Here is a 19306-nt window from a genome sequence, read left to right as displayed (position 1 = left end):
CTTGATGTGCACATGTTAAGATGATACACGGTATAAGTAGTACACAGACGCAGATGTGCTTCGCAAAAAGGTAAAAAGCTCAAGATTTGCATTCACTGAAGGAAATAGTAACTTTGGGAGGCCCCAATAGCATTTGATATAGTAGGTTGTAGACATCAGTAGCTTTGACATACATTTTTCATCTATATATTTAAATAAACACTTATGACAGGAAAATAAATGCTAGAAATTAAGAGGAAACCAAGCTTGACTGTGCTAAAGGTATAAAATCTTAATTTTATTTACATATATATTCAGAATTATTAGGCCCCCTGAATTATTCACCCCCCTATTTATTTTTTCCTATTAATTAATTAATTTATATTTAATGGAAATAAGATTTTTTCAACACCTTTCTAAACTTAATAGTTTAATAACTCATTTCTAATAGATGATTTATTTTATCTTTACCATGATGACAGTAAATAATATTTGGCTAGATATTTTTTAAGACACTTCTATACAGCTTAAAGTGCTAGGTTAATTAGGGTAACTAGGCAGGTTAGGGTAATTAGGCAAGTTATTGTATAATGATGGTTTGTTCTGTAGACTATCAAAAAACAATATAGCTTAAAGGGGCTAATAATATTGACCATATAATGGCTTTTAAAAAATTAAAAACTGCTTTTATTCTAGCCGAAATAAAACAAACAAGACTTTCTCCAGAAGAAATAAATATTATCAGACATACTGTGAAAATTTTACTTGCTCTCTTAAACATAATTTGGGAAATATTTAAAAAAGAAAATAAAATTCAAAAGGGGGCTAATAATTCTGACTTCAACTGTAAATTATATCATTCATATTTTTTTATGTAAACAGTCGAAGTCAAACTTATTTGCCCCCATGTGATTTTTTTTATTTTATTTTTCAAATATTCTCCAAATGATTTTTATCAGTTTAAGGGATTTTTTTTTACAGTATTTCCAATGATATTTTTTCTTCTGGAAAAAAATCTTATTTGTTGTATTTCAGCTGTAATAAAAGCAGCTTTAATTAAGAAAAAAAAATCATTATAAGGTAAATATTATTAGGTATATAAGGTATAATATTATAAGCCACCCTAAGCATTTTTTTTTCCACTGTCTACAAAACAAACCATTGTTATACAATAACTTGCCTGATAACCTAACTTGCCTAATTAACCTAGTTAAGCCTTTAAATGTCACTTGAAGCTGAATAGTCTCTTGAAAAATATCTAATATACTGTCATCATGGCAAAGATAAAAAAAAAGAGTTATTAGAAATTAGTCATTAAAGGTGCTACATGGAAGTTTTTGACTCTTGTAAAGCATAAAAATACCATGATATGTTTGCAGATATTTAGGAAACATGCTAAGTGAGCATACTTGTTTATCTGAAAAACAATGCTAAAGTTTAGATATTCTGTTTTGAAAATGTGCTGCAACGTCTGTCTTTGTTTTGGTCTCTTTAACCTGCCAATGCCAGTTTAGCCAATTAAATTTCAGCACCCAGAGTTGCCTTCAAGGAAAACAGTATATCTGATTTATTCAGTCAGGAAGGCTCACAAAGTATGTGTCTGCAACTTAAAAAGCAACATCAGTAGCAGACTCCAAAATGAAATGCACCAGACGTAACACTTCAGAAATTTAAATACAGCCATTCAGAGGCACAGAATAGGGCACTCACTGCACAACAACGAAATGGTAAGGTTTATAATCTAATTAATACATATTAAACCTTTAACATTATTAAATGTATAAGTTTTGTATTGAATTTAAAATATTACTTCTCACCTATGAAGCTCTAAATAATCTAGCTCCTGTTTATCCAACCAACCTTCTGTCTCGCTACAATCCAACTCGCTCTTTAAGATCTTAAAACTCAGGGCTTCTGGTAGTACCTAGAATAGCAAAATCAAGTAAAGGAGGTCGAGCCTTCTCCTTTATGGCTCCTACACTCTGGAATAGCCTTCCTGATAACGTCCGAGGCTCAGACACACTCTCTCAGTTCAAAACTAGATTAAAGACCTATCTGTTTAGTAAAGCATACACTCAATGCATCACCTAGCGGGTTCCACACAGGCTTCTGCATCTTGCTTATACACTATGAACAGCAGCTACGCTAATTATTCTCTTTATTCTCTATTTTCACCTGGGGATACTCATCCCGAGGTCCTCAGATTATGCAGAGTCACTGATTGGATCCAAGACCAGCGATGAGATGATCCCAAGGTTTCCATATCCGGGACCAGGCCGTATCCTGAGCTGCTGCTGCGCTGATGGTAATGGGGAGTGAAGAACATGTGTCTGATTCCAGTGACGCTCCAGGGACAGACGAGTCTTCGCTGAGGCCAGCTTCCAGCCTTCACCGCGGTGACTGAAGCTCTGCACAAGACTGTTGGCCAGCGGAGAAATTAAAATGGCCGTGCCCAACTGAGTCTGGTTCTCTCAAGGTTTTTTTTCTTCACTCCTATCAGGTGAAGTTTTTTTTCCCTCTCCGCTGTCGCCACTGGCTCGCATGGTTCAGGATTGGTAGAGCTACGCATCGATGAATTGGCTCTTCAGTGTTTGAACTCTCAGTACTGATTTTAAATCACACTGAACTGAGCTAAACTGAACTGAACTTAAACACTAAAAACTGAACTACCCTGATCCAGTTACTATGACCATTTATGTTAAGCTGGTTTGACACAATCTACATTGTGAAAGCGCTATACAAATAAAGCTGAATTGAATTGAATTGAATATGCTGAATCACACATATGTGATATTCAGTTTGCAGAGTCACAATTTTGAAGTTCAATTTCAAGCGATTAATTTTTTTCTCAAGATGAGGTGGACTATCTGCTGCTGCTTTCAGTAGTATGGCAATGAGAACAGTAAGATGCAAATGTGAAAATCTGGGTTAGAATTAATATAAGTTAGTATTAAAGTTAGTAAAATTGTAAGATACAAAAAGGCGCTGTATGCATTGTAGCTTAGCATAAATTATTGATCCTGATGGCTACAAGAATTAACATATATAATAACAACATTAAATAATCATTGTTTATACACAAATCAAAAGATGTCAAAAAGCTCATCATAACAATAAATAACTACAAAAATAGACCAATTACAATTCAGCCTACAAATCAAATTTCTAAGTATTTAACTGTGATATATATATATATATATATATATATATATATATATATATATATATATATATATATATATATATATATATATATGTGTGTGTGTATATATATATATATATATATATATATATATATATATATATATATATATATATATATATGTGTGTGTATATATTTATATATATGTTTTTATTTATATATATATATATATATATATATATATATATATATATATATATATATATATATATATATATATATATATATACACACACACATACAATTTACCATAAATACATATACAGCAAGATGAATGATGATGTCAATGTAAATACAATATTTTTGCTGTAATTGATATACATTAAGTTACAAGCGAACTGCTGTATATTTTTCAGGAAATTGTTAACAATGCAAGGTCTTGTCCTAAACCACCCACTTGATCACTCAATGTCTCACAGCCTTTGTTCACATACTGCCGTGAACTTCACCGCATCTGCAGGGCATCCCATTTGACATTTCAGCTTTCGGAAGTGTGTTCATATGCACAGTGTCCTCAATCAACCCCTTCAGATGCCTTATAGAGTGGTCCATGGGATAAAATGGAGACATCTGGGGATCAGGGTTCAATTTGGGACAGGGGCCTAAGTGAAAATTAAAGGATCTATTTTAATTAAAATATACCAAAATAAATAAATAATATAGATACTGTTGTACACCTAAGGCAGGAATTATCTGTAAAATATAAAATCACTAAATTAATTAAATTCAAATTAAATACGGTGTGTTCGAGGAATATCAATATGCAACCTCGCAAGCCTGTAATAGAATACAAATCCTAGAAAGATTGAGAAAAGCAGGCTGGCTGAAAATACGAGGAGCGCCGAGCTGTCACAGAAAAGAGCATTTGACTGTCCACGCCGTCTTGCTTCCTTTCAGACAATTTTCACTTGGTATGGATATGAAAAGTGCAGCCGTACCCTGAGGCTGTAGAGGACTCTTCTAGACTTACAGGATCATATTCCAACAAGGTCATGTCCACAGTCGACTTAGCCTCCAAAAAAACATTTCCTGGAGTTCATGTTATGGTCTTAAACACATGACTGACAGGAAACTTTACCAAAACTAGATGCTCTTAAATAAATGTTAACAATGCTTGTCTGTATATGCTAGTAATGCTTGTAAATAGCGTTTTACGATGTGCAGATGATGGTACTTCTAACTCTTAATAGCAAACTGTAGTATTAACTATAGTGAAGGGTAATAAATTTTGTACTTTACCATACTTTGTTTCTACAGTAACTCTGGTTGTACAAAATTTAATACAGTATATTTGTTGATATTATTGTTATAGTCATTGTATTATTATAGCAACTATGGAATTACCACCACAGCTTAATTGGCTCAAAAAACTATAAATTACTATAGTAGATTTTATTCATGTGGGGTGTTAAATTGTTGATTTGTGGTTATTTACTGGCTAGCTCAGACAGACAGACAGAACCGTATCAACGTGCTGCCCAAGACCAGACCAGTTGCTCACTGAAGCTAAGCAGAGCGCAGCCTGGTCAGTACCTGGATGAGAGACCACATGAGAGAAGGTTGCTGTTGGAAGTGGTGTTAGTGAGGCCAGCAGGGAATGCTCAACTTGTGATCTGTGTCCTAATGCCCCAGTAAAGTGAAGGGGACACCATACTCTCAGTGAGCATCGTCTTTTGGATAAGATGTTAAACCGAGGTCCTAGACTCTCCATGACACCAGATGTCCTGGCCCACCTTCTAAATGACTGTGAAGCGCTTTGGGCATATGGCCACACATGATAAATGCACTATATAACAGACACATGCATGCATGTATGTTAACTTTGATCACCAAACATAAACGAAAGCTTAACTATACATGCTTGAACAAAGAATTCATTGATTCAGATGTATTGGTATATGACACATGATAATAAACTTCATTAGTTCTCACAAAACAAGGAAGCAAAGTTAATATGGCGCAAGACATGTTTGTCGCGATTTGTTGCTATTTCCAGACATTCCAGATGTTATTTCCAGCCACGTTGTTTAAATAGCAAATTCATTTCCACCACTTTGTGGACTCATGGGTATGCCGGTCTGAAAAGGAAGTGTGTTAAGGCGCATTGTTGGCACGTTGCCATTTTAAGGAACTGCAATAGACCGTGCCCTTGACCAACTATAGTTAGTTATGTGCCTATGGTCTTTAGGATTAAAATGGTACAAAAACTATTATTTTCTACACAAACTTAAAAAAAATTAAAAAAAACTGCCTCCATGCTTTCTTCATGTTGGGGGGCTTTTTTCAGTTTATTTATGACAATTTGCATTTGTATAATGTTATTATTTTTAGTAGTATTATTAATTAGAAGGCAAATGTATATTTGTTTTAATAAAAACAAGCTTAGATTTGTCCACCGGTTGGGTTTTGGAAACTTATGCAACACCATATGAGGCATAAGAATAGGATGTGTGTTTGGATACAATTCAGTTTTTTTTTTTTTTTTTTTTTTTTTTTTTTTACGACAGTTCGTTATTATTGTTCATTTATTCATTTGCTGGAAATTAGAAACTGAATTTAGAAATATTTGTGAAACTAATCTTTGCGCTTAACAAGCAAACTTAAATATGTAGGCTAATGGATGTCTTCAGTGGAGTGCGTACAACAGCGTTTCCATATCCACGTAGGAGTAAAGAGTAAAGAGAAAGTAAAAAGGAAGTAAAGAGGCCAAATGGAGGAGACTTGTTCTTTATCCTCTCGCTGCAGATGATCTTTTGAACTGTTTTCTCGCTAGTAAAATGTTCAGTTTTTCCGCTTACAAAGTCCGCCATGTGAACAGCAAATGTGCCATGGAGCGACGCAACTGACTCTTAAAGGAAATAGGAGACGAGATTCTGATTGGTTTAATCCAGTTATGCTCAAAACACACCCATAACTCATTAAGAGAATAAGCACCACCCTGTTAGACCATGTAACAGGGCACAAACCATATTTTTCCATCCTTAAAATAGCAAAGGTGAATTCAGACATGTCCTTAATGCTTTTGCGCCCTGCGCTTTAGACTACGCCCAGATCGATAAAATCCCAAATCTTTAATTTAATCATTGATATATTTTAATTACGCGAATTCTAAGACAATTTCAGATAAATAATCAGTATTATTAATTATTTTTAATAGTTTTAATGCCCCCCCCCACCCCCCCAAACACTTCCACAAAGCCTCTAGAGCCTTTCCTTGATGCTCCCAGTTTAAACCCCCCTGTCTTAGATCATAACATGGAATTTTTGGCATCAAAATGCACAGTGCGTAAAAAAACAGATATTCGAGGGTCCTAAAAAGATGACATGGTGTTTGACAGCGAGAGCAAGGAGCACTATCAGATTCCCCCTAATTGGAAGTTTAATTAAAAGTTCTTTTGAATGTGTTTTACCACCGGCTGGGGGGGAAATTGCATCAAAAGCTCACAATGGGGACACAACCTGCCCGCGCTTCTCCAGTCAGCAGTTCTCTTTGTGAAGGGAAACACTCGCCCGATCCGAGCTCTCCGGCTTTACAGCTGTTTCATTATGGACCACAGATATCCAATTACACCAAAACGGCGAGGGCTGCTTTGGGACACGACACGCAGATCTGATTTTGATGGCAGAGGCAGATTGTACACTATCTCTCATGTAATTCCATTAGTGCGGTATGGAAAGACGTAAGATGCTGCCTCTAAATGCACCAACATTTGCGTGTCTGTTCATAAAAGAATGTTCTGACCTTAACCTGGAGGGCCAGTCTAGAAACAGGTGTGACTAGATGGAATATTTTAAGATTTAAAGCATTGGAGAATATTGCTTTTAAAAGCAACAACATTAAACCTCAAGAGGCTGATCAAAGTTGTATTTCTGAGCTTTTAATAGCAATACTATGTTCATAATCCAGCTCATTATAATGGCAAAGCAAGGCAAATTTATTTACCTAGAACATTTCAAACACAATCAAAACTCAAAAAGTTCTTTAAATAAATAAAAGAAGAAAATAAAAATAGCATAATAAAAATGATTTAAAACAGATAAAAATGTGTTAAAACAGGTTTTGAAGGAATGAATAAAAGAAAGACATACTAGTGCAATCTGTTGGACGTTGCACAGTGCTGATTTAGTTAAGGCACAGCTAAACAGATGTGTTTTCAGTCTTGATTTGAATGTGCCTAATGTTGGAGCACATCTGATCAATTCTGGAAGCTGATTCCAGCAGCGGGGGGCGCAGTAGCTGAAGGCTAATTCATCCTGCTTTGACTGAACTCTTGGAATTTGTAATATATTTACTTTAAAATCTATTCCGAATGTAACTGGGAGCCAGTGTAAAGACCTGAGGACAGGTGTGATGTGCTCTGATTTTCTGGTTCTGGTCAAAATCCTGGCAGCAGCGTTCTGAATGAGCTGTAACTGTCTGACTGTCTCTTTAGTAAGGCCAGTGAGGTCCATTACAGTAATCTACCCTGCTGGTGATAAAAGCATGAACAAGTCCTCACTGGGAACAATAATAATTTAGTGCATAATGAGAGGTTATACTTTATATTCTGTATACTGTACAATTGGTTTTTGTAACCAAACTAAAATAAAGAAAATAAATAAAAAAGAAGTAAAAAAATAGCACATTAGCATCTAAATGTTCTTCTAAAACTGATAATACTGTTGTCATGTTCACCAGCGATCAACCACCAGATGTCGCTGGTAAACATTCACACACAAACATTCACACTCATTGAACTACATATCTGCCATGTTATGGACTACAACACCCAGTCATGCCACACACACACAACCGCTTCCAGATCCACACTGATTGCACTCTCACAGCTGAAGCCACTTACACAATGATTATTTGGACTATTTAAACCCCTTTTTTCCACACACATGTTGCCGAGTCCTGTTAGCTGTATCAGTGACATTCATCAGTGACAGTCTGCCTTTGCCGTGTTTTTGGTTATTAGCCTAGCTTATCCTTTTGTCCTTGTCTGCCACCTGCCTTTTGACCTTTTGCCTGTTATTCGACCATGATTCTGGACTGTCTCAATATACCTGTTTACACCTGTATTGACCATTGCTTGCCTGACTTCGATTAAACCTGCATTTGGATCCTACCTTCTGTTGTAGGTGTCACTCTCCGTCGTTACAACTGTATACTAAACTTGAGGCGCAGTGCAGTAATACGTGAAACCAAATAGAATATTTTGAGGTTTAAATAACTGGAGAATATTGCTTTTCAAAGCAACGACATTAAATTGCTAAGAGTGAATGTGAAGAGGTTGATCAAGTTGCATTTCTGAGCTTTTAATAGCAATAATATTCTCATAATCAAGCTCATTATAATGACTAATTACAGCTAGCAAGATATACTGTATATGGGAATCAGCATGACTTGGTTATCACTATAAAATTCAAGGTTACAATTATCAACCCAACTATGTAAACTGACATTCATTAAAAGATATAATAGCTATAATTTAAATTAAATTAGAGAAGACAAAAAATATCTTATTCAAAGATGGATTTTTTTTAAATAGAGTATTTAATCATTTATTTTTTTATTTTTGTTTAATAAATGTTAAGGGTTGATTAAGTGCATCATAAAACATTATATACATATACATTCTGTATACTGTACACTTGGTTTTGTAACAAAAAAATAATAAAAAAATAAAATAAAATAAGAAAACATAAGCATCTCAATTTCCATCTAAAATAGAATATACTGTATACTAAAATTGAAAGCCAGTATATAGGAACTGGTGTGACCGAATAGAAAATTTTGAGATTATAATTATGGAATAATATTGCTTTTAAAAGCAATGACATTAAATGTCAAGAGGTTGTATTTCTGAGCTTTTAATAGAAAAACTTTGTTCACAATCCTTCTCATTATAATGACTAATTACAGCTAGCATTGTAAACTACTTCATAAGGAAATCAGCATAAATTGGTTATTACTATACAATTAAAGGTTACAATTAGCAACCAAACAATTTAAACTGACATTTATTAAAAGATATAATAACCATCATTGAAATTAAATGAGAGAGAAAAAACAAAAAAAATATTTCAAGAATTAATATTATTGAAAATAGCGTATTTATTTATTTATTTTATTTATTTATTATGTTTAATTAATTTTGGTGGTGATTTAGTGCATCATGAGATGTTATATACATATACATTCTATATACTATTCCATTTATATTCTATTCTATTTTGTTCTGTTTAATAAATGTTGGTGGTGATTAAGTGCATCATGCAAAATTAATAAAATATTAAGAAATTAATAAAAACTTTCACAAAAACATACAAACAACTCCTATAAGACTTCATAAACATTTTAAAAACTGTCTAAGATAAAATACACAAAAAAGCCATTGGCTTATTTCCATTGTGCTCCTCAAAATTCTTGGATGGATGAGCAAATCATAAATCAGTGCAAACATCATCAGTAAACCATCATCATAAACCAACTCTTTTTTCATTTTCCTTCAAAAAACTCTCAAATTAATTATCTTTAATAAGAAACAGAGCTAGTGTACAAAAAGATGTTCTACCTGTTTCACTTTTGAATCTACAAAGATAAATGTCTAGGGCGAAGCAGTGGCGCAGTAGGTAGTGCTGTCGCCTCGCAGCAAGAAGGTCGCTGGTTCGAGCCTCGGCTCAGTTCCGGTTTCCCCCACAGTCCAAAGACATGTGGTACAGGTGAATTTGGTAGGCTAAATTGTCCGTAGTGTATGAGTGTGTGTGTGATAGTGTGTGTGTGTGTGGATGTTTCCCAGAGATGGGTTGCGGCTGGAAGGGCATCCGTTGGGTAAAAACTTGCCGGATAAGTTGGCAGTTCATTCTGTTGTGGCAACCCCAGATTAATAAAGACTAAGCCGTAAAAAAAATGAATGAATGAATGGATAAATGTCTTTGATATACGATAAATAAAATGATTAAGACATCACTAACAGGTTAAACTAAATACAGAACTCAACATTTGAAGTGGTTCAAAACCTTTCAAAGATGTCCTAAAACTATTGAGCAACATCCTTTTTTTGAAAAACTTTTTTGATCCTCTCCAGATGTTGACTACTTTATAATTAATGTACAGGCTAATATAGTGCATATATGCATAGAAATACTCTTCTCCAATGAAATGTCGACACTGAATAACTTGCTTGAGGTAAATGTAATGTCATGTGAAGAAGATGTTCCCAGGGTGCGAATTACTCTCTCAGATTACTCGACTTTAAGCTAATACTGCTTGCTTAATTCCCTAAAGATATCAGAAATAACACTAAACACTTGAATTCAGCAACTGAAAGAAAATCTTCACACATTCTTTAAAAATATTTTTCAAAAGCTCTTCTACAAGGACAAAAATGTTCTTTGCGGCAAGAGATATTACCTAGCTTCTCAAATCTGCTTAAATGTGCAGGTACATATGAGCGAGCAAGAAAGCAATGATCTGCAATTCCTGCCCACCTGGATGACAGAAGGACAGCTGCCCAGTTTCCACAGCGCACTGGATCATTTGTTCAGCCATTGGCTTAAATAAGTTAGCAATCTGTCTCCTTGTACAAAGCTAGCTTTGATACGGAGAAAAGAGCTTTGTGGTCCTCCAGTGGTTCTTTTCCCCCCTGAACCGCCAACAGCGACAAGCTCCAAGGTTCTGAATCAATGGAAATTAGGTGGCAAACACCAAAAAACGAGGACGCTGCCTCGAGGTGCTTCGCTTAGGCGGTGAATAGTGAGAAGAATATCAGTTTTTTAAATGAGGCTCCTTAGCGTTAGATGTAAGATGAATGAACCAAGACTGCTAATTTACAGTGAGGACGTAGGAGAAAATAAAGAAACCTTTCCGAAGTATGTCTTACTGTCTAATAAAAAGCATCTTATTTCAGTAGTGTAGAAAGTTCCACTGAATAATATACATGTAAGGACTCAGTGGCGAGGAGCCATTATTCAATTTTCTAATTATTTATTTAATTATTACAAATTTTCTAATAATTCAACAGACTAAAGTCAATTATCCTTCTTATATTTAAACATGTTTTATTTAAAGATGGCCACAGAGTAAAATGACTTGCCTTAAAGGTTCTGGATGTACAGTAAGACTCTTCTAAAGCATAAAAACACCATAATATGTTTGCAGATATTTAAGAAACATGCTAAGTGAACATTCTTGTTTATCTGAGAAACAATGCTGAAGTCTAGATATTCTGCCTTGAAAATGTGTATTATGAGCCAGATCATCTGTCTTTGTTTTGGTCCCTTTAAACCCGCCAATTTAGCCAATTATACTACAGCCCCTGATTTGCCTTGGTGGAAAACAGCATATTTCATTCATTCAGTCAGGAAGTTTCTCAAAGTATGCATCTGCGATCAAAATGCAAACTTTGGTGGACTCCGAAATGAGATGCAGATTCAGAGTTCCACATGGTTGTTTATTAGCAAATAATATAATAATCACGAGCGTAATCATTTGGTAAGCAGGTTACATTGTAACCCTGTGCCCTAACAGCACGCTATGTGGCTGTTTGGACCAGACAAAACATGACAGAAATTTATAGACAGCAATTCAGAAGCACAGAATAGTGCACTTGCTGCACTCCAACAAGGTTTTTAATGTAATTAAAACATGTTAAACCCCTTTGACATTATTAACCCTCTGGTGTCTGGGGTGATTTTGGGGCCCCTAAGATGTTTTGACATGCCCTGACATTTGTGCTAATTTCAGCTACTTATGACATAGTATTGCCCAACATCTGTTTTTTTTTTTATTCAACACATACTCTGCTTCAATAATATGTCAAAAATATTGATATAAATGCTTGTGTTTTTTTTTTAGAAAAAAAATAATAATGTGTGGTTAGTAGGTTTAGAATTTAAAAAAAAAATTAGCTGAAATAAGGTAAAAAAAAAAAAAAAAAAACACTGAATGGGCCTGAATAAGACTTTTGAGAAACTAGTCTTGTAGGCTAGAATATTTCCTACACAATTGTGTGAAAAGTATTCTGTTCTCTCATTTAAAGAACACATTACACCGATTTACCTTTTGTAAAGTCTGTCTTGAGTGATCTCAGCTGTATGAGTAAGTGACAATGGTTATGAATGATTTACACCTGGAGAGATAAAAGACACTCCCCCACTGACTAATGTTTACCCACCAAGGGCATTGTAAATGTCAATGTAATGTCCAGCTGCAAAAACTAGCCCAAACTAAATGCTTGTTGTATTACTTGCTGTATTATGACCATGTAAACACTATGGGTGAACAATGTATGTGCACTTATACAGCATGCACAAAAATATATATTTTAAATAGTATAAAATGTGCTTGCAAAAGTGTTATAATAAAAAGTTTGTCCATTAATCCAGCACTTAATAATAATTTCTGAAAGACTCTGAGACACTGAAGTAGTGCAATGACAAAGCTTTAAACACAAGAATAAATAATATTTTAAAGATGAAAAACAATTACTTAAAATAATATTTTAAGAATTTTTATAGAAATCTAGGCCAAATAATTGCAGCCTTGGTTAACTCTAAACTTTAACTGACTAAAAGTAAAATAAATGATACGTATAACATGCGTCACATTCAGAATAAAGCAGCATCAGATCACAGTGGTCCTGTGAGGTCAAAAAGGTCATAATTCCAACTTATTCCTAAGAATGAAACAACCTTTTTTAGCATGCTGCGTTTGTTTGTGAGTGTGCACGAGTTCAGGAAGCTGTCTTCATCATTTGTGTTAAAGAGCCGGCGTGATGCACGCTCAGCCGAGGTCCATAGATTACATAGCAAGACAACATTGCTTTTCAAAATTTTGGAAAGTGCACCTTCCCAGCTTCACGCAGGTATGTCTCTCGTGTACTTGTGGAGAACGATGCTAGTCATGGTAGCATGACCAGCCACCTCAGAGGCTTAAATGTACATGCTTAATCACTAAAATGTGTTGGCGTGGACCGAGTGATAGTTTTAATTTTTTTTTTTTTTTTTTTTTCAAGATCTGAGGTAAACTATCTGCTTTCAGTAGTATGGCAATACATGTCATGCAAAATGTAGTTTAAACTCAAATTATGAGCATGTAGCACTGAATAAAGCACCCGAGGTGATCATTGTCAGATTATCCTGTTGTACAGCTACAAGAAATAGAAACTGTTTCTAAAATATAAATTTCAGTTGTTGGTCAGTACAAAAAATGCCTTAAATCAGCCTTTAGGCTTGATAGTCAGACGCTGTCCTCTTGATGTCGTCAATCTGACAACCTGTGTTTACTCCTGTTTTGAACCAGGTATGCAATACCTTTTGTAACCACTGGGTATCCAACTTACAAGCACCTTTACAGGAAATGTCAATTCCTGGAACTATTTTTTTTTTCATAAATTAAGTTTTTATTTTTTTACAAAGGGTTTCTGCAGGTTTCACAGTTAAATTTAAGACTTTAAGACATTTTTAAGACAATTATGGATGAAAATTTACTCATTTAGGGTTAAAGGAATTTTTCAAATGACCCAGATGGAAAAGATTTTTAAAAATATATATATTATAATTTAATACATTAAAGCAAACAATAATAATAATAATAATTATAATATAATTAAGCAAGCTCTACTTGTATCTATACACTTTTTCCCAATATAAACTTTCTTTAAAATAATTTTAAAAATGTTTTAAAAGTTTAAAAAACTATAATAAACTAAATCTATGCACAATAATCTGTCCAGGTCTGTGTCCTCAGCAGTAAATACATAGAGAATGTTTAAACAAATGTTATTTTAAGGTAAATAATTAAAACATTATGATAAATAGAATAAAAATTACTGTTTAAAATTAAACTTTAAAGTTTTATTGAGATTTATTGTTGGTGATTGTATGGGTTTTGGCCAGATTGCGTAGAAATACAAGGACAAAGAAAAATTAAGACCTGTTTAAAAAAGATTTAAGACCTACAACACAATATTTCAGTAAAAGGCCTAAAATTTGGATTTTGAGATTTAAGACATTTAAGATTCGACAGAAACCCTGTTACTTAATAGTTTATTTGAAAAAAAAAAAGATTTATGATAATTAATAAGAACAGCTTTCAGTTTTTGCAATTACTTTTCAATTGCAACACTCTCCAGCCAATCAGAATCAGCCATTCACAATCTTTACATTATACTACAAACACAATCCATATCTCAAAAAAGATCAACCAGCACACCTATTTTCAGTTTCTATTCCCTAATAAGGCATAAAGCCACTAAATTAGAGACTTTTTTCCTCACACATCTTCCCCTCAGCGCTTTCACTGGAGCCTGAACTTTATCAGATGTTCACACTTAATCATCTTTATCACAGACATGGGAAGAAACCAGACACACTTTCTTTTCATTAGTGACAGGAAATTTGATCAATCCGATTAGCTTTCTTCATTATTCTCTTTATTTACCTCTTTCTCTCTCGTGTTTCATTGCTGACGGGCAGGTTGAGGATGTGGAAGGTTGATGTTCACCCCTTCACTGCACCTCCGTGAAGTTTGAAAAGTCTTTCAATCCACCCAAGCTGGAAATCAGAGGGTATTTCAGTGTAATAATAATAAAAAAAAAATCACAATAGAGCTGTTCAGAAATAACGTCAATTTGTAGGCCAACCCGGAAGGCTAATTCACCATGGCTTCCGATGGGAATTGTTAATTTTTGTAGAAAAGCGTTTTTTAATTTAAGAATAAAATAAGGTCTTTGGTTAATATGACTTGAAGACACTTCACATTTTGTTCAGAAATGGCACAAGGTCATACCTCAAACACAAAGTCTTCTAAAGTCGAAGTTTTATACGCTTGAGAGACTGAATTTCCAATGTTTTCCCATTAAGGCTGTTTAACTCGTATGGTAATGACCTTATTATTTGATAAAATGGAGGCATATAATGGATTTAAGGATAACATGGATAAAAGGAATATGAGATTTATTTATTTTTTGAGTATAAATTTTTAGAAAATGAACAAAGCCCAATGGATATGTTTATTTGTACAGTATGTGTAAGTCAGAGCTGATAACATGTAGCAGGGATTTTTAAAATCCAGACTCTGAGAGAATCCAGATCCATGTCCTTTTCATATTTCAAAGGCACTAATTGTGTGTAAAGGATTAAAGTGTGGATTTATTACTTCATAAATGCATGTTCAACTTGTTATGTTTTTAGTTTTTAAACATATTTGTAATAGTGATGGTCTGAACAGTTGATGGGATACAGACGGTGCAATTTTTTTTACACTTGACTGCCCCACATTTGGCACCAGATTTATTTTAACCAACCTTTGTTTTGTTTTTTCATTAAAAAAATTTTAATACTTAAATTGCAAAATGCAAAAACTTTGTAAAATGCAAAATAAATGCAAAATTCTATAAATGATTGACGGCTTTGACATTGATAAATTCAGATTTGGACCTTTGACTTGAGACTTTAGGAAACTCTGTTATATCTGTCAAGGATGCTCTTTCCGCACTAACATGTTGTAATACTCGTCTTCAGTTTTTAATAATTTATTTTACAAAACTGACATAAATTCAATTCTAGATAGAGCCAGATTTGCATGTTGTCATGTTTGATGTTACTTGAAAATAAACTGACATTAATACAATTTTGTAAACCATGAGAATAGGTCAATTTAATAAGCTGTTTTTTTTAGTATCCCATTTTCTGCATTTAGGGCATATGGTGATACAAAATGCTGTAAATAATTAGGCTGATTGACAATCTTCAATTTTAAATTAAAGCAAAATGTTATGAACTTTGTGTGCTGAATCACTATTTTTAAATATCTATTGCAGATAGACAGCACATAAATTAATATTTACAGTGCTTAGTACACCTTATTTTGAAAATGAATATCTTTATCCATTTCTTAGTGAATATAAGTAATATACAGTTGAAGTCAGAATGATTGCCCCCCCTTAGAATTTTAAAAAATTTTTATTTTTTGAATTTTTCCTAAATGATGTTTAACAGAGCAAGGAAATTTTCACAGTATGTCTGATAAAAAAAAAAATAAAATAAAAAAAACCTATATAAAGTCTTATTTGTTTTATTTCAGCTAGAATGAAAGCAGTTTACATTTTTTATGAACCATATTAAAGTCTAAACTATAAGCCCCTTTAAGTTAGTATTTCCCCAATAGTCTACTGAACAAACCACTGTTATACAATAACTTGCCTAATTACCCTAACCTGCCTAGTTAACCTAGTTAACCTAGTTAAGCATTTAAATGTCAATTTAAGCTGTATAGAAGTGTCTTGAAAAATTTCTAATCAAATATTATTTACTGTCATCATGGCAAAGATTAAAAAAAAAAATCAGTCATTAAAAATGAGTTATTAAAACTATTATGTTTACAAATGTGTTGAAAAAATCTTCTCTACAGAAATTGGGGGAAACATAAACAGGGGGGCTAATAAATCAGGGGGGCTAATAATTCTGACTTCAACTGTATTTATTGGTGCATTTGAACAAAACAGATTCATTAAACAGATATATTTATTAAAATAATATTTTAGTCACTAAACATCTTTAGAAATGTAAAGATAATAGATTTAAATTCATGCTAAATATTGGGAAAAGAATTACAAACAACAACATTTCAGTATTAAATTAAATATTAAATATAAATTGTAAATATTTTTTGTTTCTTTTAATTTTTGCTATTTTTGAAAATGTTATTTAATATGTTTCTAACATAAATGTGGGCTACTAATATTTAAACCATTATTGTTCGAACAGTTATTTTGTTAGATAACCTCCAGATTTGGCTTTAATACTGGCTAATGCGTATGCACAAATATTGTAAAGCATCCTATAAAAAAAAAAACCATATAAATGAGAGGTTTGTGAGGGGTGTACTCATATATGCTGAGCACTGTAGGTTACTTTATTATATGTAGGCTTAGTTATTACTTTAATAATTGCCTCTTATGCATACATTAAGTTAATGATAACAACAACAACAACAGCAAAAACAAAATACATTTCTGGTACTAATTGCTAAATGTTAGATTAACATTGAACAGGTGTCCGTCTGACAGAAAACACCATTATTCTGACCTGAGCTGATGATATATGTTGAATCAATCAACTCATTTTCCATCTCTCTCCAACTGTGATGCCTGCTCATCAGGACTTTCAGAGAGCAATTTTTAGTTAGTGAAGATCCTGGATTCGGATATGTGAATACACGTGCACACACTTTGTGTCACGCTCCTTTGTGGCAATGTTGGGTTATGGTTAAAAAGAGGTGATAATAACAAACTAATAAACCTTTTTCATAAGACTGTTATGACGTGTTTAACGGGTCATCAGAATCCTAAATTCTTAAAAGTTTTTAATTATAAGATTTAAAAAAAAAAAAAAAAAAACGTATGAAAATTTATTAATACACTACCTGACAAAAGTCTTGTCGCCGATCTAGGTATTAAGAATAACAAATGATAACATGACTTCTAATTGATGATCTGGTAACAGAAGTGGCTTATTAATAAAGTCATCTGGAATGGCAAAGAAAGCACTGTTGCAGGACTCCCAGAGTTCATCAAGATTCTTTGAAGTCATATTTATTAGCCGCTCCATCTTACCCCAGATATGCTCAATAACGTTCATAGCTGGTGACTGGGCTGGCCAATCCTGGAGCACCTGAAGTATGAGAAGGAGCACTATCCTGCTGAAGAATTTGCCCTCTCCTGTGGTTTGTAATGTAATAGGCAGCACAAATGTCTTGATACCTCGGGCTGTTGATGTTGCCATCCACTGCAGATCTTTTGCATGCTTCCATACTGAATGTAACCCCAAACCACGATTTTTTTTCTTTACCAAACTTGACTGATTTCTATAAGAATCGGGTTCCAATAGGTTTTCTGCAGTATTTGTGATGATTGGGATGCAGTTCAACAGATTCATCTGAAAAATCTACCTTCTGCCACTTTTCCAAATGATCAACTAGATGTCAAGTTATTATTTGTTGCTCTTAAAACTGGGATCAACGACAAGTCTTTTGTCAGGTAGTGTATATTTATACGTACCACACAATCTTTGCATCACATAACAAAAATCTAATTACTGCCAATGTGATGTGTTCGTAATGCAGCGTCTAAGGGGCAGGACAATAAATTTGATGTTGTCGGCCATTCTGGCTGTCGTTATCAGTCTCACAATATTTTTCCCCTTTTCTGAAAGTCTTGGTAACACCATGGAGGAGTTTTTCTTTCATTATTTCAGCAAATAGGATTGTAAAAAAAATATTTTGTTACTCTCACATTTACTGCGCTTTGATGTTGATTTCTGCTACTGAGAAACGCCGAAATGTAAAAAGGGTCCACATTACAATTTGAGAGATACCGTTCCTTTAACAACATGTAAACGATGCCAAAGTCAAACCGCATACTGTCACAAATTATCCAATTATCAGCCTGTGGAAATCACAACTAATTATGTTCCATATTACAAAAACTGTCCTGCTGTTTGTCTCCCTGTCGGCCGCTGTCTCTCTGTCTTCTGATAGACAGATAATGAAGAAGGCTGAGCTCAGTGCTGACAGTGGGTCTGTTCATGATGTACGGCCTCTGTGTGTTTGGGTGTTCCTGGCCTGTGGTCTCGCCTTAGGCTAATCACTTTGATGTCATGGTCAAGCACATGCAATTACCTCTCCTAATACAGACACAAAAGTTCCCTATAACACCTCGACCGGTCCTGAAGGAGACTCCTCCACCAATCTCTTCCTCTGTGAATAGATGGTACTTTAGAGAATTTTGCAGTTATTTTTGCAGATATCTGACTTCTGAGGAAGACACTTTCTACTCTGTCGGCTCTGATTCATTTAGGTGAATCAGTTCTTTCAGGTCAGTCAAAATGAGTCTAAAATCTATTAATTAATCTGGCTTACTTTTGAGTTTCGGTATATTAAATTGTAATATCAATCAATCAATCAATCATCAACATGATGAGTGGCTTAGACAGAGTAGATGTCCATCATTTGCCAATCAGAGGCAGAGTAGGGCAGGTGTTCACACAAGCACACGCACAGTCAGTGGTCAGTTCGAAGGTAGCGTTTGCAAACTAGAAATATAAGCACGACTTTCCCCTCGTTGAGGTGTAAGGTAA

General features: G+C 34.0%; 1 protein-coding gene across 31 annotated transcripts in view; it reads right to left on the bottom strand.

Annotated features, from left to right (window-relative positions):
- Positions 1 to 19306, bottom strand: part of si:ch211-236h17.3 — a 416859-nt gene that overhangs the window by 257126 nt on the left and 140427 nt on the right. For 19 of the 31 annotated variants that reach the window (XM_073939291.1, XM_073939290.1, XM_073939265.1 and 16 more), the window contains one exon: positions 14610 to 14722. The exons of the other annotated variants lie outside the window; for them this stretch is intronic. The gene's annotated coding sequence lies outside the window, so the exon portion shown is untranslated. The remainder of the gene's footprint in view (positions 1 to 14609; positions 14723 to 19306) is intronic. 31 annotated transcript variants of the gene reach the window in all.

This window comes from Danio rerio, chromosome 23, assembly GCF_049306965.1.
Source record: "Danio rerio strain Tuebingen ecotype United States chromosome 23, GRCz12tu, whole genome shotgun sequence".
Classification (NCBI taxonomy): domain Eukaryota; kingdom Metazoa; phylum Chordata; class Actinopteri; order Cypriniformes; family Danionidae; genus Danio; species Danio rerio.
The sequence above is the reverse complement of the archived record's forward strand: the minus strand, read 5'-3'. Positions and strand labels throughout refer to the sequence as shown.